Below are 23,041 nucleotides of genomic sequence, written 5' to 3'. Positions count from 1 at the left end.
ATTTCGAGAACTTAGCATATAACTTCTTCTCTCTTAGAGTCTGAAGCACAGTTCTTAGGTGCTGCTCATGATCTTCCCGACTCCGGGAGTACACCAGAATATCATCAATAAAGACAATGATGAACGAGTCAAGATATGGCCGGAACACACTGTGCATCAAATGCATAAAGGCTGCTGGGGCATTGGTTAGCCCAAATGACATAACAAGGAACTCGTAATGGCCATACCGAGTCCTGAAAGCAGTCTTCGGGATATTTGGTTCTCGAATATTCAACTGATGGTAACCTGAGCGCAAATCAATCTTAGAAAACACTTGTGTGCCCTGAAGCTGGTCAAACAGATCATCGGTACGAGGCAAAGGATAATGGTTCTTAACTATAACTTTGTTCAACTGGCGATAATCATTACACATACGCATAGAACCATCCTTTTTCTTTACAAACAAGACAGGAGCACACCAAGGTGATACACTGGGCCGAATAAAACCCTTATCAAGCAATTTTTGCAACTGATCCTTCAACTCCTTCAACTCAGGAGGAGCCATACAATATGGGGGAATAGAAATGGGCTGAGTGCTCGGCAACAGATCAATGCCAAAATCAATATCTCTATCAGGAGGCATGCCTGGAAGATCAGCTGGAAACACATCGGGAAAATCTCGTACTACTGGAACTGAATCAACTGAAGGAGTATCAATACTGACGTCTCTCATATAAGCTAAGTACGCGGCACACCCCTTTTCAACCATACGCTGAGCTTTAAGAAAAGAGATAACTCTACTAGGAATGTGATCTAAAGTACCAAACCACTCAACACGCGGAATACCTAGCATAACCAGCGTCACGGTCTTGGCGTGACAATCAAGAATAGCAAAATAGGGCGACAACCAGTTCATGCCTAGAATAATATCAAAATCAACCATGTTGAGTAACAATAGATCTGCTCTGGTCTCAAAACCATGAATAGTGACCAAACACGACCAATAAATACGGTCCACAACAATAGAATCTCCCACATGAGTAGATACATAAACAGGAGAACTCAACGAATCTCGGGCTATACCCAAATGCGGAGCAAAATAAGAAGACACATAAGAATAAGTGGAGCCTGGATCGAATAGAACTGATGCATCTCTGTGACAAACAAGTATAATACCTGTGATAACGGAATCGGAGGCAACAGCCTTGGTACGAGCAAGAATGGCATAATATATGGCCTGGCCTCCCCCTCTAGGGCGACCTCTACCTCCCCGACCTCCACCTCTAGCTGGCTGAGTAGGTGGGGTAGCAACTGGAGCTGTAACCATAGCCTGAGAACTCTACGGGGCGTGTTGTGGCTGAGAAGTGTATGGAGGTACACCCCTCCCAAGTCTAGGGCAATCCCTCACCACGTGGCGTGTGTTACCACACTCGAAACAAGCTTTGGGAGGACGTGGTGGCTGTGACTGGCTAGGGCCAGGTCTGCTAGACTGGCCTCTGAAAGCACCCCGCGCAGGAGGCGCGCTAGAAACTGGAGGTGCATAATATGGCTCCTGAGATCTGGGAGGAGTTGGAGCATTGCTAGATGCTGGAAGAGCTAAATGAATGGGGCGACTCATATAGCTTCTACCATGACGACCTGCAGCTGGGGTACGGGCACCAGAATAATGGCCTGACTCACGAGACCTCTTGGCCTCCCTCTCCTCTCTCTTCATAGCATGCACCCTGAATCCTCCTAGAAATGCTCACCACCTGCTGATAAGAAATGTCCATCTCCAACTCATGAGCCATGCTAGATCTGATGGGAGGAATAAGCCCCTCAATGAACCGGCGAACCATCTCGCGGACAGTAGCAACCAAGGCTGGTGCATGCCTAGCCAATCTGGTGTAACGGATAGCATACTCTGAAACATTCATAGCACCCTGGTGCAAATACTCAAACTCTGCACGCCATGCATCCCTGAGGCTCTGAGGGACGAACTCTCTCAAAAACATGTCTGAGAACTGGGTCCAAGTCAGTGAAGCAGCCTCGTCTGGACTGTCTAACTCATAGGTGCGCCACCACTCATAGGCGGCTCCCCGAAGTTTGAAAGCAGTGAAAGAAACCCCCTCGATCCGGTAATACCCATAGTACGAAGAATACGGTGGCAATCCTCCAGAAATCCCAATGCATCATCTTTCGCTAGTCCACTGAAAACCGGAGGATCATACTTCTTGAACCTCTCGAGTCTTCGCTGCTCATCCTCAGAAGCAGCTGCCCCATCCTCGGGCTGAACTGGTACTGCAGTCTGTACAGGAATGATCTCTAGGACCTGCTCAACCTGCACTCGCTACTCAGGAGTGCGGGCGGCGGGAGTCTGTGCCCCTCCCCCGGCCTGGGATGTGGATGCAACTAGGGGAAGCAACCCTACCTGAGCCAGTGTGGTGTACATACTCATAAACTGTGCCAATGTCTCCTGAAGGGTTGGAGTAGTAGTGGTTGTAGGCATGTCGGGTGCTTGAACTGCGACTGGATCTACTGGCGGTACCTCAGCGGCAGCTCGCGCAGGTGCTCTGGCTGCACCCCGTGCGCGTCCATGACCTCTGCCCCGACCCCTGCCTCTGATGGTTATAGGAGGGGGTGTGGGTGCCTAATCGTCCCGAGTAGCACGTGTCCTCATCATCTGTGAGAGAATAGAAGACAAAAGTTTAGAATTGATGTCAAAAATATCGCACGACAAGGAGATCAATGAAGTGAAGAATTTTTCCTAAACAGTTACATAGCCTCTCGTAGATAAGTACAGACGTCTCCGTACCGATCAGCAAGACTCTAATAAACCGGCCTATGTTCCGTGACTCCTATGAACCTAGAGCTCTGATACCAACTTGTCACGACCCTAGTTCACCAACCGTGAACATGTCATGACGGCACCTAGTCTCCGTGACCAGGTAAGCCTAACACTTGCGGAAACATAATAATTGCGAAAAAATAGAATACCATATTTAATTATCTAAAAAGGAAATTGTACTGAATGCTGCTCGGCATATACGACTCAATATCTCAAGACTAAAACAAATCCCAAAACCCGAAAACTCACGGGAAAACACAGGCTACAGAAATGTATAGTGAGGCTCCAAACTCCAGAATATCTAACAAACGGAAGGAAAGAGAACTAAGTACTAAAGATAGAATAAAGAGGGAGACTCGTCGGTCTGCGGACGCAACAGATCTACCTCGAAGACTCCGTAGTCCTCCTATCTCACTGATAGTGCGCCTGAGTAGAGGTACCTGGATCTACATATGAAAAAAAACATGCGCAGAAGAGGCGTGAGTACACCACAGCGGTACTCAATAAGTGCCAAGCCTAACCTCAGTTGGGTAGTGACGAGGAAGGTCAGGGCCCTACTGAGATTATATAAAATATAAAGATGTCAGGATAAGATAAGCAGTGCAATTGAGAACCTACAGTAAGAATCTATGTAGGATAATAAGAGTACAATAACGGAAACAATGATGAAAGCAAACCTTAAGGAAAGTAACCGGGGATCTCTAAGTATCCCGAGGGTCTCTTAGTATCCTCGACATGTACTAGGGATCTCTTGGTATCCCGAGGATCTCTCGGTATCCTCAATATATGTGCCGGGGATCTCCCGGGAATCTAACCCGTAGTCCCAAAGTAAATGTGCAGGGGGAATCTTCCGGGAATCTAACCCGTAGTCCCAATATATAACACAAAGAAGCAACATAAGAATATTAAATTAAACGCTAATTTCGTACCAAGTAAACATTTACTTCTAGCCTAACATGCTTCACGTAATGCAATTCAGGCAATTTAAGCAAATAGGCAATTAAGTCAACTAAACATGCCTTTCTAGACTAGCAACATGCTAAATTCACAAGTTGAATAAAACAATTAATGAACTCAATTGAAATACTTAAGGAAAAACCGGATTATCAACAATTAGCTCAAGTGCACGCTCGTCACCTCACGTACAGGGCATTTCAATTATCAAATATAGCACATCCTAAGGGGAAAGGTCCCCCACACAAGGTTAGACAAGCCACTTACCTCGAATGCTCCAAACTCAACTCACGCTTCTAGAATAGCTTTACCCCTCGAATTCACCACCCAACCGCTCGAATCTAGTCACAAATTGCTTGAATGCATTAATAATTACTATTGGAACTAACCCCAATGCATAAAAATAGTTTTTACAAGGTTTTTCCCAAAAAGTTCCAAAATACCCTCGGACGCACGTGGTCGAAACTCGAGGTTCTGACCAAAACCCGGTTACCCATTCTCCCACGAATCCAAATATATGTTTTGTTTTGAAATAGGACCCCAAATTGAGGTCCAACTTCTCAATTTGTAGAAAACCTAGGTTCTACCCAAAACACCTAATTTCCCCATGAAAATCTTTGATTTGAAGTTGAAATCATGTTAAAAGATGTTAAGAAGTGAAGAAATTAAGTTAGAAATCACTTACCAATCGTTTTGGAGAAGAAAAGTTGTTTGGAAAATCGCCTCTTAGGTTTTGGGTTTTTGAAAAGTGGAAAAAAAATGACTGAAGTCCCGAATATATATACTTTTACTGGCGGCTGGCGCGGACCGCGCAGAAATGCACCGCGGTCACGCCGAGGGAGGGAAGAAGTGTGCTTTCTCTAAACCCACCCAGCGCGTACCGCACTGATTTGGTGCGCGGCTGCGCTGGTCGACCCTCTGAACTCCACCATGCGGACCGCACAGCAAAGCACCGCGACCGCATGACTGCCAGCGCGGACCGCGCGGAAATGACCGCGGCCGCATTGGGGCCTGCAACATCTGAACCTGCATTTTTTAAGCCTAAGTCCTCCCGGTCCCCACTCAAAACTCACCCGAGCCCTCGGGGCTCCAAACCAAACATTCATATGATCTTGAAAACACCTTACGGACTTACTCGTGCGATCAAATCGCCAAAAATGACATCATATACATAGGATCAAGCCTCGAACCACATAATTTTCTTTCAACTTTCATAAAACTCAAATTCCCCATTTTAAGTCCGAAACACGTCATATGACGTCCGTTTTTAGCAAAACTTTACAGATAGTGCTTAAAACATATTTAAGACTCGTACAAGCCCGATACCACAGTTTTCTTATCAATTTTCTTCTTCCTTTTCCTTAATTAATTTCAGAAAACAATTTTACACAAAAATTCATTTCTTGGGCTTGGGACCTCGGAATTTGATTCCGGGCACACTCCCAAGTCCCATATTTTTCTACGGACCCTCCGGGACTGTCGAATCACAGGTCTGGGTCCGTTTACCCAAAATGTTGACCGAAGTCAATATTATGCATATTAATATCAAAATTCATCAAAATTTTCACATAATTCGCATATTTCAACTTAAAAACTTTCCGGCTACGCGCCCGCACTACGCACGCAAATCAAGGCAACTAACCACGAGGTTTTCAAGGCCTCGGAAGCACGGAACAAGGAAGAATTACTGTGATGACCCTTTGGGTCGTCACACTCATATTCTTCCTTCCTACTGTTTTTAACATTATTCTTTTTCCTAATGATATTCATTAAGAAATAAAGTGTTAGACTTAGACTCTAGGTTTTCTACTAAACATGGCTCTGATGTGGAAGAAATTCCGTCTCATAAAGGACCTTACACCATGTCTGAAATCAGAAAGATGGTGAAAAATAAGTCCCAGCCTGAAAGGCTTGCTACTGTCCAAGATTTAAGTACTTAGATAAGTTATCTCAAGAAAGAAATCTCGGAATTAAAAGCTTCAAATGTAGCTTTAGATGAAAGAATTTTCAGATTAGAAAATTTTGAGGGGATTAATACAGATCTCAGTGTTAAGATTACTGAGATAGATAATATCCCTAGTTTTTCAGAAGAAAAGACTGCTAGTACTTATTGGCAGTAATGAATTTTCCTGAAGATGAATTTTTAGAAAAATTACAATATTTTATCACTCAAATTTTTTTAATAAAAATAACTCTTTTAATTGATTACAATTTCAAAAAAGAGTTTGTTACTCTATTTGATAGTGGAGCAGATCTAAATTGTGTAAAATAAGGGGGTATACCCTCTAGATATTTTCATAAAACCACTCATCGTTTACAAAATGCTAGTGGTGGTGCAATGGTTATTTCATACAAAGGGAATGACCGGATCGCTTCCGAATAGGGCTCAGGAATTGAATTACAAGGACACACCAGTCCTGGCCTATCCACTAATCTCTAGGGAAACCTTAAACCATGATGCTCTTCACAACCCTTCAACGGCCACCTGCCTAAACGGGTTAACGAGCACCACCGGTTAGCTTGGGACTAACCAAGGTTTACTGTCGAGACTAGTAACTGCATGGTATATATAGTCCTTAACCCAAAACCCCATCGGGTTTGATACAGTAGACTCCTAACTACCATAAACATGAATAACAGATAACCATTGAGAACCAAGTTTAACACTTACCTGTTTAGCCTGTCATTTAGGCTAATAATATCGTGTAAATGAAAGAGGGAGGGAGAAGAACAATACCACCACAGAGACTCTGAGTTGTGGCCAAGTGACCTTTTTGATTTTATTTCAGAACTACAATATTACAAAGGGGATTTTTACAGATAAAGAGAGAAACTAAAGAGAAAGAAGAGCTAATGTTGGCTAAAGCCTGACTCTAACTAAAGAAGAGTGATCCTTATATACTGGATCTGTCTATAAACAAACAAAATGAAAAAGTAAAAGTGGTAGACAAAATAATTAAAACGTGGCCAAAAGAATACTACATTATTAAAATCGGACAAACTACTTTTATAAAAGTATATTCCTTCCGATAATGGAGGGACCCCTTACTTTATTAAAGCTGTCTAGGGGGCCTATTACTTTATAAAAGTCTTCGTCTTTTTACCCCAATAATCAATCGGTGGGGCCTTCTATTTCTTTATGCTTTATCTTTTCCTTTGTCGTTTTTCTTTGCAGAAGATGCTTCTTCACTTGCTTTCAATTTGTTGATGAAGTCTTCAATTTCTGTATCACTAACTTCCTCTGTATCTGATTGATTTTGGGCTTCTCTGGCTAAACACACATCTTCATTTGAAGTACTGCCAATAGAAACCATAGAGATATCATCTCCAATAGTACTACCAAGATTTTTTGCTAAATACTTTTTTATTTCTTCAAAATATGAAGCAAGGATTTCTTTCCGTGAAACAGCTCCCTTCTTCATTTGGAGTCTCTTGCTGATAATTTCCAAAGGACTTAGATCTTCTTCTTTATCCTTTGTATGATCGATCTGTGAATAAGCCTCTATTTTGGCCTGTATCTGTTGTATTAATTCTTCACCATATAACTTTCCTTGTTGGTTTGACTAGAGCAATTTGGACCAGAACTTATGATAGAAAATTCTGTTAAGGCAAGGAATGCCTTCACTAGTATAACCGGTCTGTACATTCCATTTCATAATCCAGGGAATAGAAAATTCAATAAAGAAATACATGTTAGCAATACCATCATAAAAGATATGATCTTTTTGGAGAGAAATAATTTTGGGAGATATATCTACCCATTGAGAATATAATCCTTTGAAGAGAGGGTTTAAAATATCTAATGATGGTCCGTATAACTTCTACCATTTGAAAAACCAATTTGGAATTTGTTGTCCAAATAAATTAGGACAAAGTTTTATAAACCAAGAATGTTTTCTAGTAGGATTTTCATATAAAAAAGTTTTATAAAAACTTTCGACATAATCCCAATAGTTGAATTTGACCGAAATCATTTGGTCTGGATGTGTATATTCACAATCCTTGAGTGTGCTGATTCCCCATTCATCATAAGGTATAACCTTCTTAATTATAATCTTCGAAAAACTATAAGTTTTTCTAGTATTAGCAGGATAGAAATGTTGAATATCTGCAGATCCTGTTGTTGAAAGTATAATCTCATAATGCATTCTGTATTTGTATGCAGGAGTAGCGTATGACGCTGTATCAAAGTATCTTGCCATAATTTTCCAAGGATTATCCTTCCATTTAAGGTCGGATTGTTCGAAAAGAATTATTAACTCTTTGGATTCTTTTTGACTATAAGTCTCAAAGTAGTCATTAGCATCCTCTAATATAACTGAGGAGTATGTAGGTACATTAGATGATGACGTACCTTCATCTTTTTTGGATTTTATAAAATCCATAAATTCCTTGTATAATGGATGTTCGGTATTACCTTCTGTAATATTAGCTGCTATAAGCCTTTGATTTCCCACTTGGGCAAGAATATTATTCTCTCTGCCATTAGTAGCTGCCATTCCTCTTCCTCGTTGCTGTGGAGGCTTGTATGTAGGTCTCATAATCTGTAGACAAAGTAGTAGAACTATTAGTTCAAGTATTCTCTAGTAAGAAAATCAGGAAGGGTATTATCAGACTCTTTTTGTATGCAATTTCAAAACCAAAAGGGGCTAATAAAGCTTTCCACCTTGCAATATTTGTTTGGCAACATCATGCTTGAAATCTTTATTAAAGATAAATTTAGCAGCCTGACAATTAGTTTTAATAATAAATTTTTGATTATATAAGTCAGTCTGAAATTTCATCACACATTTAACAATAGCAAGAATTTCTTTAGCTACAGTTGCATAATTTTTCTGGGAGTTATTCCATTTACCAGAATAAAATTGAACAAGGTATTCCTCTTTATTTACAGGGGAACATTGTTTCAGTATTCCGCCATAACCAATATCAGAGCCATCAATTTCCACAACTTTTGCCCAAGTAGGATTGGCGAGAGTCAAACAAGGGAGGTTATTAACCTTTTGCTTAATTCTCTTGACTACTTTAGTATGACTGTCAGTCCAACCTTTAGGATTCTTCATTAATCTTTCATAAAGAAGAGCAGTGTCTTTAGCAAGGTCCTTTATAAAAGGGGAAATATAATTTAAGCTTCCTAAAAATCTTTGAAGCTGAGTTTTATCAGTAATAATATCGGGGAATTTGGATACAAATTCAATACTTCTATTAATGGGGATAATCCTACCCTTCTCAATGTTATGACCCAAAAATCTAACAGAAGTTTGGAAAATCATCATTTTCGATTTTGATATAACTAAACCATTTTGTATAATAATCTTTTTAAATAAATCAAGATGTTTGAAATGAGATTCTATATTTTTTGAAAATACTAGAATATCATCAATATAAACAATTATGAAATCCGTATAAGGAAGGAAAATATCATTCATAATTTTTTGCTTTAAGGAATCAAGGAATCAATTTCCTTCTTGCATAACTCCAAATAATCAGAGTTCATTTGACAAGGTCGAGCCTTGGTAGGGATATTATCCTCAGAAAAGTCTTCTTTATAAGGAAGACTTATAATATGCTTCTTTCTATTCCAAAACTGATTCGGATGGTCACCACATATAGAAGCAGCAAATTGATTTTTGATAAAATTAATCTTTTCTACTATCTTGGGATTTTTTAAATCCTGTTCTATTGTAATGGAACAAATCTCATTTTTCAAAAATTCAATTTGATTGACTTTTGAAGAAATAATCTCATTCAAAAATCTTTGAACTGGCTCAGTTATAAACTCAAAAGTGATACTCTTACCATTATAAGTGTGACGACCCAGACAGTCATCTTATTATTTACCGCTCCATTTCCCCCATTTCAGCTTCCTTACGCTTCGTTATCCGTGTTTTATGTGATCGAGTTTATTAGTTCGAGTTCGGAGAGGACTTGGTAAGAAATGAGACACTTAGCCTATTTTAAGAAGGCATAAGTTAGAAAAGTCAACCAGATGTTGACTTATGTGTTAGAAGGCTCGGAAGTGAGTTCCGATAGTTCGGTTAGCTTTGGGAGGTGATTTGTGACTTAGGAGCACGATCGGAATGGGTTTTGGAGTTGTAGAGAAGATTTAGGCTTGAATTGGCGAAATTGATATTTTGGCAAATTCCGGTTGATAGGCGAGATTTTGATATAGGGGTCGGAATGCAATTCCAAGAGTTGCAGTAGCTTCATTGTGTCAATTGGGATGTGTGTACAAAATTTCAGGTCATTCGGATGAGATTTGATAGACCTTTTGATCGAACGCATAATTTAAGAGTTCTTGAAGCTCTTAGGCCTGAATCCTACGTTAAATTGGTGATTTGATGTTGTTGTGAGCGTTCCGAAGTTTTGAGCAAGTTTTAACGATGTCATGAGATGTGTTGGTACAATTGGTTTGATGTTTCGGGAGTTCCGGGTAGGTTCCGGGATGTTTTAGTGCAAAAATCATAGTTGTAGCAGGTCTACAGGGGTTGCAGGCCCCAGAACTCACCCATGCGGTCCACACAAAAATAGGTGCACCCGCATTGAGTGCTGTGTGGACCGCACAAAAGCGGCCGCGGTCGCGGTAGGTGTCATGCGGACCGCACAAAATGGTATGCGGCCGCGGTGGAGAACAATCCTCTGGTCCTACTTCGAAAGCTCATATTATTTAATCTACAAAGAATTTTGGGGTGATTTAAAAACAAAAGTTGTAGCCCTTCGTGTCTAATTTCCAGAAAGGTAAAGATATCACAATTTTTACATCTGTAGCAAAAGTTATGGCCAAAATACTAAAGCCTGTCACTGCAGAGGGAGGCTTGTGTGGCCACACGTTGACTTTGCGCGGACCGCATGAGTTTTGGTGCGGTCCGTAGTAGCTGATACCTGAGGAGTACCTATAAATACGAGGTTTTGGGTTTTATTTAATATTTTGACCTAGAGAGCTCGGATTTTGGCAATTTTCGAAAGGTTTTCAAGAAATTCATCGGGGTAAGTGATTCTAACTCAGATTTGGCTAGAATACATGAATCTATCACTGAATTCATCATTTAATTCGTGATTTGAGATGGAATTTGGGAAGAAAATTGTGAAACCTTTCAAAAAGGTAAAATGATGATTTGAAGGAACGAATGGTATCTGAATTGGATAATTTTGGTATGGTTAGACTCGTGAGGGTATGAGGATTCTGAAAATGTAAATTTTTCCTGATTTCGAGACGTGGGCCCGGGACTCGGGTTTTGCTAATTTCGAGATTTTTGATATTTTTCAAATGTTTTCGCTTGGGATTTGTTCCCTTAGCATATCGTGACGTATTCGTTCTAACTTTGGATAGATTCGACGCGTGTGGAGGCCAATTTGAGGGGCAAAGGCATCGCGAGCTAGAGAATTAGCCAGTTCGAGGTGAGTAATGGTTGTAAATGATTACCTGAGGGTTTGAAACCCCGGATTGCACATCGTAGTGCTATATTGAGGCAAGATACGCGTTGGATAATGAGCGTGGGGTCATTCACTACTGGGGACTGTGACTTGGTCCATCCCGATTGATGACTTTACTGAATATTTGACTGAAATTCATTTGTTATCATCATGATTTGGGCTGATTGCCATATTTGGGCTTCGTGCCAACTGTTTGAACCCTCCGGGGATTTTTATCACTGTTTCCTTACTGCTTGACTTATTATTTGAACTTAGTCCTATTGATATCTACTGATTTACAAACTCAGCCACTTTTACACAGATTTGAAACTTAAATGATATTTCTACATCATGTTTTGGGCTGAGAACTACTGTTTCACTAATGCCCAAGGGGCTTATGATGATTTCTGGACTGAGTGAGGCCGAGGGCCATATGTGATGATATGTTGAGTGATATGAGGCCGAGGGCTTGAGATACTATTTATGCCATGCGGTGGCTTGAGTGATGTGAGGATATGCTGAGTAATGATGCCACGAGGTGGCTTGATTTAGCGCTTGGGCCGTAAGGGGCCCCTCCGGAGTCTGCACACCCACAGTGAGAGCGGGTACCCATGTGATTTGAAACAGTGGTAACAATGACATTGTATGATGCAATTTGGTCAGGTAACAATGGCTGACCATTATGCTGAGTGATTGTGAGGTAGCCCGAGGGGCTGATACTGTACTGAGAGTGAGCCCGATGGGCTGATACTATGCTGAGCGATTGATACTGTGCCCGAGGGCGGATTTCTACTTGTTAATTACCTATTAAATTACCTGTTTTACTTGTTTTAAAAAGGAATATCATTTGATTTCTTCACTGATTTACTACTTTAAGTGATTTCACTGCTTGATATGGAATTGCTTTGTGCCTTTATGTGTTTTCATACTTTCAACCATTATTTGTTATTACTACTCACCGAGTCGGAGTACTCACATTACTCCCTGCACCGTGTGTGCAGATTCAGGTATAGCAGAGTCCGCACCTGAGCGCTGATTCCTTCTAGGCTAGGTAGTGATTTGGAGTTACGAGGTAGCTGTTGACGTCCGTAGCCCCTTGTCTCTCTTATCCTTTATCAATTATGTTTTCTTCAGACTGTTGTATCGGATTCTGTACTTTGTAGACCTATAGCAGATTCTGTAGGAGCTCATGACTTGTGACACCCTGGTTTGGGCTGTGTCGAGATGGTTCCTATTGTTATTATCGTTAAAATTCCACAATTTATGAGTATTATATTATATGTTATTACTGTTTATGATGATTAACTGTTTAAAAGAGGTGTTCCGTTTTGGTCTGGGTGACCTTGTCTTCATGAGAGGTGCCATCACGACCGGGTTCAGGGATTGGGTCGTGACAAGTTGGTATCAGAGCCTAGGTTACTTAGGTCTCACAAGTCATGAGCAGGTTTAGTAGAGTCTCGCGGATCGGTACGTAGATGTCTGTATTTATCCTCGAGAGGCTGCAGAAACTTTAGGAAAGAACTTCACATTCTTGAATTCTTATTGTGCGTCCTTGATTCAGCTTGAAAAGTAACTCTTGAAATTCCTTCCACGTGTTCGTATGTGCGTATGAGCGCTCAGTATCAGATGTGCTTCAACGGCTTGTGATTCCCCGATCGAGAGGTAAGATGTGATCTCTATGAGTTGATGTTGTGCCGGTCTGGAGGACTTGAGGTTGGATCTTTGCCTCTGGCTTGAGCACCGAGGTGTTGATTGTGTGAGCCAGTGTTTTGAACTTATATGTTCGGTATTGCCCCTATTGGTTTGAATGACGGCTGGATAGCTACGTGATGAGTATGTTAGTACTGCGATATGTATCTATATGACTTGGAAGTGCGAGGAAGGTCTGCTGGATGATATATGAACCATTAAGTGTTTGATTCCCATTGTAGTTGGATGTGTAGCCCCGAGTTATGGGCGCGTGAATAATCTTTTCATGTCTCCTATTTGGAGTGAAGTAAATTTCATGTTACGGTATGAGTTTAGACTCAGGAAGATTAAGTGAATGTGTAATGTGTATGACAGTGGAAGGTATACAAAATATTAATTGGAGGCAAAACAGGTGGGTTATCTCTTGCGACGTGTTCTAAGGTGGTGTGATCCTTATGTTGTCTATTAGAAGATCTCATTTACAAGTGAAGAATATGCGTTGAAATCTAAATTGTGCTGCCTAGAAAGTGGGATTTACTATTGTGTGAGTGAATGCAAGAATTGCAGAAGAGTTAAAATTCCAGATGATTTGTGTTTCCACAAGCTTATGAAGGAGTGAGTTCAATCTCACTATGGTATTACAGCAACAATAGAGTATGTGTGTTATGATTTATTGAGTGCGTTTTGTTATATGGCTTTGATCCAAGTTGGGGAGTTTGCTATTAATTAAGTTGATTGCACGGTTAAGAGCTATATTGTTCCAGTCTGCCATAGAGATGTCTCGGTATTATTTGATCCCGGTTCCACCTTTCTTATGTGTCATCATACTTTGCTCGTTATTTGGGTATGCCTCATGAGTTTCTTGCTTTACCTGTTCATGTATCTACCCTAGTAGGAGATATTGTTGTTGTAGACCGTGTGTATCGGTCATGTGTGGTGACTATTGGAGGTCTGGAGACCCGAGTGGATCTATTGCTATTGAGCATGGTGGATTTTGATGTCATTTTGGGCATGGATTGGCTATCTCCGTGTCATGCTATTCTAGACTGTCATGTTAAGAAAGTCACTTTAGCTATGCCGGGTGTACGGCGGATCAAGTGGCGTGGTGTGACTGATTATATCCCTAGTAGAGTGATTTCTTTCTTGAAGGCCCAACGTATGGTTGGGAAGGGTTTCCTTTCATATCTAGCATTGGTGAGGGATGTTGGAGCTGAGACTCCTAGTATTGATTCTGTCCTAGTTGTGAGGGATTTTCCCGATGTTTTTCCTGCAGACCTGCCGGGCATGCCACCAGACAGGGATATTGATTTTGGTATTGACCTGGTGCCAGGCACTCAGCCCATTTCTATTCCACCATATCGTATGGCACCAGTAGAGTTGAAGGAATTGAAAGAACAACTTCAGGAACTCCTAGATAAGGGGTTCATTCGGCCTAGTGTGTCCCTTTGGGGTACACCGGTTTTGTTTGTGAAGAAGAAGGATGGCACAATGAGAATGTGCATTGATTATAGGCAATTGAACAAAGTAACAACCAAGAACAAGTATCCCTTGCTTCGCATTGATGATTTATTTGATCAGCTTCAGGGAGCGAGGGTGTTCTCCAAGATTGATCTCCGTTCGGGTTATCACCAGTTAAAGATCAAGGATTCAGATATTCTTAAGACTGCTTTCAGGACCAGATATGATCATTATGAGTTTCTTGTTTTGTCCTTCGGGCTAACCAATGCCCCAGCAGCATTCATGCATTTGATGAACAATGTATTTCGGCCTTATCTGGATTCGTTCGTTATTGTATTCATTGATGATATTCTGGTGTACTCGCGTAGTCAGGAGGAGCACGAGGAGCATTTGAGAGTTGTGTTGCAGAGACTGAGGGAGGAGAAGCTTTATGCAAAATTCTCCAAGTGTGAGTTTTGGCTCAGTTCAGTGGCTTTCTTGGGGAATGTGGTGTCCAACGAGGGTATATAGGTTGATCCGAAAAAGATAGAGGCAGTTCAGAGTTGGCCCAGACCTTCCTCATCCACAGAGATTCGTAGCTTTCTTGGGTTAGCAGGCTATTATCGCCGGTTTGTTCGGGGATTTCCATCCATTGCATCGCCCTTGACCAAGTTGACTCAGAAGGGTGCTCCATTCGTATGGTCGGACGAATATGAGGAGAGCTTTCAGAAGCTCAAGACAGCCTTGACCACAGCTCCAGTGTTGGTTTTTCCATCAGCTTCAGGTTCATATACTGTGTATTGTGATGCTTCAAGAGTTGGGATTGGTTGTGTGTTGATGCAGGAGGGTAGAGTTATTGCTTATGCTTCTCGGCAGTTGAAGCCCCATGAGAAGAACTACCCCGTTCATGATTTGGAGTTGGCTGCCATAGTTCACGCATTGAAGATTTGGAGGCATTACTTGTATGACATATCTTGTGAGGTGTTCACTGATCATCGCAGTCTTCAACATTTGTTCAAGCAAAAGGATCTTAATTTGAGGCAGCGGAGATGGTTGGAGTTGCTTAAGGATTATGATATCACTATATTGTACCATCCGGGAAAGGCCAATGTGGTGGCCGATGCTTTGAGCCGAAAGGCAGTGAGTATAGGGAGTTTGGCATATATTCCAGTTGGGGACAGACCTCTTGCGGTTGATGTTCTGGCCTTGGCCAATCGGTTCGTGAGGTTGGATATTTCGGAGCCCAGTCGGGTGTTGGCTTGTGTGGTTTCTCAGTTTTCTTTATATGATCGCATCAGAGAGCACCAGTATGATGATCCGCATTTGCTTGTCCTTAGGGACAGAGTCCAGCATGATGATGCCAGAGATGTGACCGTCGGTGATGATGGTGTGTTGAGGATGCAGGGCCGGATTTGTGTGCCCAATGTGGATGGGCTTAGAGAGCTGATGCTGGAGGAGGCCCATAGCTTGTGGTATTCCATTCATCCGGGTGCCGCGAAGATGTATCAGGATTTGTGGCAGCACTATTGGTGGAGAAGAATGAAAAAAGATATTGTGGGATTTGTTGCTCGATGTCTCAACTGTCAGCAGGTGAAGTATGAGCATTAGAGACCGGGTGGCTTGTTTCAGCAGATGGTTATTCCCGAGTGGAAGTGGGAGAGAATCACTATGGACTTTTTGGTTGGACTTCCTCGGACTTTGAAGAAGTTCGATGCTATTTGGGTGATTGTGGTTCGGCTAACCAAGTCTGCGCACTTCATTCCTATGTGTACTACCTATTCCTCAGAACGGTTTGCAGAGATTTATATTCGGGAGATTGTTCGGTTGCATGGCATTCCTGTTTCCATCATCTCAGATAGAGGTACTCAATTTACTTCATAGTTTTGGAGAGCCGTGCAGAGAGAGTTGGGTACTCAAGTAGAGTTGAGCACAGCGTTTCATCCTCAGACGGACGGGCAGTCCGAGCGTACTATTCAAATATTGGAGGACATGTTGCGTGATTGTGTTATTGACTTTGGAGGTTCATGGGATAAGTTTCTACCACTTGCAGAGTTTGCGTACAACAACAGCTACCAGTCGAGTATTCAGATGGCTCCATATGAGGCTTTGTACAAGAGGCGGTGTAGATCTCTGGTTGGTTGGTTCGAGCCCGGCGAGGCTAGACTATTGGGGACAGATTTGGTTCAGGATGACTTAGAGAAGGTGAAGGTGATTCAGGAGAGGCTTCGTACAACGCAGTCACGTCAGAAGAGTTATGCGTACCGGAAGGTTCGAGATGTGTCCTACATGATCGGTGAGAAGGTCTTGCTGAAGGTTTCGCCCATGAAGGGTGTTATGAGATTTGGGAAGTAAGGCAAGTTGAGTCCTCGGTTCATTGGGCCTTTTGAGCTGCTTCGGAGGATTGGGGAGGTGGCTTATGAGCTTGCTTTGCCACCCAGCCTGTCGAGTGTGCATCCGGTATTTCATGTTTCTATGCTCCGGAAGTATAGTGGGGATCCGTCTCATGTTTTGGACTACAGAACGGTTCAGTTGGATGATGATTTGACCTTTGATGTGGAGCCAGTAGCTATTTTGGGTCGCCAGGTTCGGAAGTTGAGGTCAAAGGATATAGCTTCAGTGAAGGTGCAGTGGAGAGGTCGGCCTGTAGAGGAGGCTACCTGGGAGACCGAGCGGGAGATACGGAGCAGATATCCTTATCTGTTTGAGGCTTCAGGTATGTTTCTTGACTCGTTCGAGGACGAATGTTTGTTTAAGTTGGGGAGGATGTGACGACCCAGCCAGTCATCTCATGAGTTACCGCTCCATTTCCCCCATTTCAGCTTCCTTACGCTTCGTTATTCGTGTTTTATGTGATCGAGTTTCTTAGTTCGAGTTCGGAGAGGACTTGGTAAGAAATGGGACACTTAGTCTCTTTTAAGAAGGCTTAAGTTGGAAAAGTTAACCGGATGTTGACTTATGTGTTAGAAGGCTGGAAAGTGAGTTACGATAGTTCGGTTAGCTTCGGTAGGTGATTTGTGACTTAGGAGCGCGATCGGAATGGGTTTTGGAGTTGTAGAGAAGATTTAGGCTTGAATTGGCGAAATTGATATTTTGGCAAATTCTGGTTGATAGGCGAGATTTTTATATATGGGTCGGAATGGAATTCCAAGAGTTGCAGTAGCTTCATTGTGTCAATTGGGATGTGTGTGCAAAATTTCAGGTCATTCAGACGAGATTTGATAGACCTTTTGATCGAAAGCATAATTTAAGAGTTCTTGGAGCTCTTAGGCCTGAATCCTATGTTAAATTGGTGATTTGATGTTGTTGTGAGCGTTCCGAAGTTTTGAGCAAGTTTGAACGATGTCATGAGATGTGTTGGTACAATTGGTTTGAAGTTCCGGGAGTTCCGGGTAGGTTCCGGGATGTTTTAGTGCAAAAATCATAGTTGTAGCAGGTCTACAGGGGTTGCAGGCCCCAGAACTCACCCACAAAAATAGGTGCGCCCGCGTTGAGTGCTGTGCGGACCGCACAAAAGCGGCCGCGGCCGTGGTAGGTGTCATGCGGACCGCACAAAATGGTGTGCGGCCGCGGTGGGGAACGATCCTCTGGTCCTACTTCGGAAGCTCATATCGTTTAATCTACAAGGAATTTTGAGATGATTCAAACACGAACGTTGTAGCCCTTCATGTCTAGTTTCCAGAAAGGTAAAGATGTTGCAATTGGGACATCTGTAGCAATAGTTATGGCTAAAATACTAAAGCCTGTCACTGCAAAGGGAGGCCTGTGTGGCCGCGCGTTGCCTTTGAGTGGACCGCACTGGCTTGCGCGGACCGCATGAGTTTTGGTGTGGCTCGCAGTAGCTGATACCTGAGGAGTACCTATAAATACGAGGTTTTGGGTTTTATTTAATATTTTGACCTAGAGAGCTCGGATTTTGGCGATTTTTTGAAGGTTTTTCAAGAAATTCATCGGGGTAAGTGATTCCAACTCAGATTTGGCTAGAATACATGAATCTATCACTGAATTCATCATTTAATTTGTGATTTGAGATGGAATTTGGGAAGAAAATTGTGAAACCTTTCAAAAATGTAACATGATGATTTGAAGGACCAAATGGTATCGGAATTGGATAATTTTGGTATGGTTAGACTCGTGAAGGTATGAGGATTCTGAAAATGTAAATTTTACTCGATTTCGAGACGTGGGCTCGGGGCTCGGGTTTTGCTAATTTCGAGATTTTTGATATTTTTGAATGTTTTCTCTTGGGATTTGTTCCCTTAGCATATTGTGACGTATTCGTTCTGACTTTGGATAGATTCGACGTGCGTGGACGCCAATTCGAGGGGCAAAGGCGTCGCGAGCTAGAGAATTAGCAAGTTCGAGGTGACTAATTGTTGTAAATGATGTCCTGAGGGTTTGAAACCCCGGATTACACATCGTAGTGCTATATTGAGGCAAGATACGCGTTGGATGATGAGCGTGGGGTCTTTCACTACTGGGGACTTTGACTTGGTCCATCCCGATTGATGACTTTACTGAATATTTGACTGAAATTCATTTGTTATCATCATGATTTAGGCTGATTGCCATATTTGGGCTTCGTGCCAACTGTTTGAACCCTCCGGGGATTTTTATCACTGTTTCCTTACTGCTTGACTTATTATTTGAACTCAGTCCTGTTGATATCTACTGTTTTACAAACTCAGCCATTTTTACTCAGATTTGAAACTTAAATGATATTTCTATATCATGTTTTGGGCTGAGAACTACTGTTTTACTAATGCCCAAGGGGCTTATGATGATTTCTGAACTGAGTGAGGCCAACGGCCATATGTGAGGATATGCTGAGTTATATGAGGTCGAGGGCCTGAGATACTATTTATGCCATGCGGTGGCTTGAGTGATGTGAGGATATGCTGAGTGATGATGCCACGAGGTTGCTTGATATAGCGCTTGGGCTGTAAGGGCCCCTCCGGAGTCTGCACACCCACAGTGAGCGCGGGTACCCATGTGATTTGAAACAGTGGTAACAATGACTGTATGATGCAATTTGGTCAGGTAACAATGGCTGACCATTATGCTGAGTGATTGTGAGGTAGCCCGAGGGGCTGATACTGTACTGAGAGTGAGCCCGATGGGCTGATACTATGCTGTGCGATTGATACTGTGCCCGAAGGGCGGATTTATACTTGTTAATTACCTGTTAAATTACCTGTTTTACTTGTTTTAAAAAGGAATATCATTTGATTTCTTCACTGATTTACTGCTTTAAGTGATTTCACTGCTTGATAGGGAATTGCTTTGTGCCTTTATGTGTTTTCATACTTTCAGCCATTATTTGTAATTATTACTCATTGAGTCGGAGTACTCACATTACTCCCTGCACCGTGTGTGCAGATTCAGGTATAGCAGAGTCCGCACCTGAGCGCTGATTCCTTCCAGGCTAGGCAGTGATTTGGAGTTACGAGGTAGCTGTTGACGTCCGTAGCCCCTTGTCTCTCTTATCCTCTATCAATTATGTTTTCTTCAAACTGTTGTATCGGATTCTATACTTTGTAGACCTATAGCAGATTCTGTAGTAGCTCATGACTTGTGACACCCTGGTTTGGGTTGTGTCGAGATGGTTCCTGCTGTTATTATCGTTAAAATTCCGCAATTTATGAGTATTATATTATATGTTATTACTGTTTATAATGATTAACTGTTTAAAAGAGCTGTTCCGTTTTGGTCTAGCTGGCCTTGTCTTCATGAGAGGCGCCATCACGACCGGGTTCGGGGATTGGGTCGTGACAATAAGTACCAGTAAAACTCTTTGTATCCCAATATAAAAAAGGCATTAATTTTATAAAAAATGGGACTCCAAGAATTACTTCTTGTTGAATATCTTTTACCAAAACAAAACTCTCAGGAATGCATGTGTCTTGTTGGCAATTTATATGAAATACTCATTGCACCACCGCTAACATTTTTTTAAACGATGAGTGGTTTTATGAAAATATCTATAGGGTATAACCCCTTCTTTTACACAATTTAGATCTGCTCCACTATCAAATAGAGCGACAAACTCTTTTTTGAAACTGTAATCAATTAAAAGAGTTATTTTTATTAAAAAAAATTTGAGTGATAAAATATTGTAATTTTTCTAAAAATTCATCTTCAGGAAAATCCATTACTGCCAATAAAGTACTAGCAGTCTTTTCTTCTGAAGAACTAGGGATATTATCTATCTCAGTAATCTTAACACCGAGATCTGTATTAATCCCCTCAAAATTTTCTAATCTGAAAATCTTTCATCTAAAGCTACATTTGAAGCTTTTAATTCCGAGATTTCTTTCTTGAGATAACTTATCTCAGTACTTAAATCTTGGACAGTAGCAAGCCTTTTAGGCTGGGACTTATTTTTCACCATCTTTCTGATTTCAGACATGGTGTAAGGTCCTTTCTGAGACGGAATTTCTTCCACCTCTGTTGCTACCTCTGGATCTGTAGGAATTTTATTTATTAGCTGGGACCTTAATTCAGGGTATTTAATAACCCTTAGTAAATCAATCAAATTATCATGAGACAAAACATTAATCTTTAAATCCCTAAATTGAGAGTAGATATTAAAAAGTTCATCGTCGATATTACAACAATGATTTGAGCATTGTCCCTTATTACATGACTCTTGCTCTTCTTCAGAAGATGAAGTATAACTTTCTTCATGAAGAACCCTTAGGTCTTCACTTGTTGATGAAGTTCCTTCATCAGTATCAGATATTTCTGGAGAAGAATTCAGAAGAATCTTATATAAAGAATCTTTGATATGATCATCTAAATCCAGTTCTTTGATCTTGCAATCTCTTACATAATAGCCTACTCTACCAGATTTATAACAGGCTTGAGGGTTTTTTGATTTAATAAAACCCTTTCTGGCTTTATGAAAAGCCTTTCTTTTTTGGGTCTTTTCGCGCCGTTTTTCCGGCGAACCCTTTTTCCTTTTGAAATCCTTTTTACGGGATTTCTTTCTTCTGGATGGTATATCAATGGCGAATTGTTCACAGAATTCACCTAATTGTTGTCTCTCAGTGAGACGATTTTTCTTGATTTGTTGGTTTTTACTTGATCTCATTACATAGAGCTAAACTTTCCTGAGTGCATACACTAAATAGTTTACCATATGAGTATTTATTATAATCAATACTCATTCCTGTGCCTCTAAGGACTTTTCGAATCCTTTCAGCAAATAAGGGCGGGAGTCCATTTATGAACATAGACTTCCAATGAGTACTATTACTCTCTGGTAATTCCATCACTCTGGATAAGAAAACATCTTTATACCATCTAAAAGATGTGAGGGTTTTACACCTCAAATTCTGGAGCATTGTCCTAATGGTCACACTATTATTAGACCATCTTCCAGAAAAGTGTTTGATGATATTCATGACTAAAGAATAGACTGAGTTTTGAACAATCTTATCATCTTCAGTCTTGGTTGCATGCATTATTTGAAAGCGCTAGTCTTGAGTGAGATAATTATCCCACCAGCCTTTCAGTTGATCAATAAATCCGGCAATAATCATTTCTGCAATTGCCCTATCTGTATTCGTATTAACTTTACAGATAGTACTGTACATAATTATTCTATGTACTGTCGTATAAATTTGCCTTTTGGCAAGACCATCTATGTTCCATTCATAGATATCTGACCCACTATAACCTTGGTGGTAATGATCATTGTCCTGTTCTTCTATTAGGACATCTTGAGGGCTAGGTCTTGGGTAGTAAAACATTCTTTGGTATGGTTTTCGAGCATATTTCTCAGAGATTTTATTAATCTCGTCATCTACTTTTGTACCGCTAGTAGATGCATGCTCTAAACTTAGAGGACTAGCTCTAAATTCTCCAAACTTCTTATTAAGAAGTTCCTAAATGTCATCAAGACTTTTTAATTTAAAGTCTCTTACCTCAGGAGGTGGTTGGATACTAGTAGTAGCGATTTGCTCTTTACCTTTAGTATCCTTCTGTTGGATTTTTTGGACTTCAGCTATAAGCTTGTCCAATTTCTCATGAATCTTAATAACCTGTTGTCACGACCCCAACCCCGGTCATGATGGCGCCCAACACACTGCTAGGCAAGCCCGACCATTCAACAACATTATCCCAAATTCTTATTCAGATTATAGATAAATATCACAGAGAATTTACTAAGTCATTTCATTCAAGTGTATAATTAATAATAAAATCTGCGGAAGTTCAATTAAAATACCACACCATAGCCCAACAGAATCCGGTGTCACGAATATGAGCCTCTAATACAAAATATCCACCTATTACAAGTCTGTCTAGGAAAAATACGGAATAAAAGATAGAGATAGAGGGGAGAGATCAAGGCTGCGAACGCCATGCAACTACCTCAATACTCCCGGATACTGCCAGCTCAGCTAAACAATTCCTCACTTAGCCTGTGGTGTACCTGGATCTATACGCAAGGTGCAAGGAGTAATGTGAGTACTCCGACCCAGTGAGTAATAAACATAAATAAAGGCTGAGAATAAGAAATCTTGGAAAAATACAAAGTAAACTATAACTGAGAGTTTAGAACAACAAATAGTGAAGCAACAAGACAATTAAATCAGAGTACCAAATACTGAGACAAATATAACCGATAAAAACAAATACATTAGTGCAATGCAATGCATATGATGGTACACTCTAGTACCCACTGCGGTATGCAGCCCGAGCCATCCATTTATTTATCGTCGACGGCGCTCACTGGGGGTG

This window comes from Nicotiana sylvestris, chromosome 8 (genome assembly GCF_000393655.2).
Source record: "Nicotiana sylvestris chromosome 8, ASM39365v2, whole genome shotgun sequence".
In the NCBI taxonomy this organism is placed as follows: domain Eukaryota; kingdom Viridiplantae; phylum Streptophyta; class Magnoliopsida; order Solanales; family Solanaceae; genus Nicotiana; species Nicotiana sylvestris.
This window is presented reverse-complemented; position numbering follows the sequence as displayed.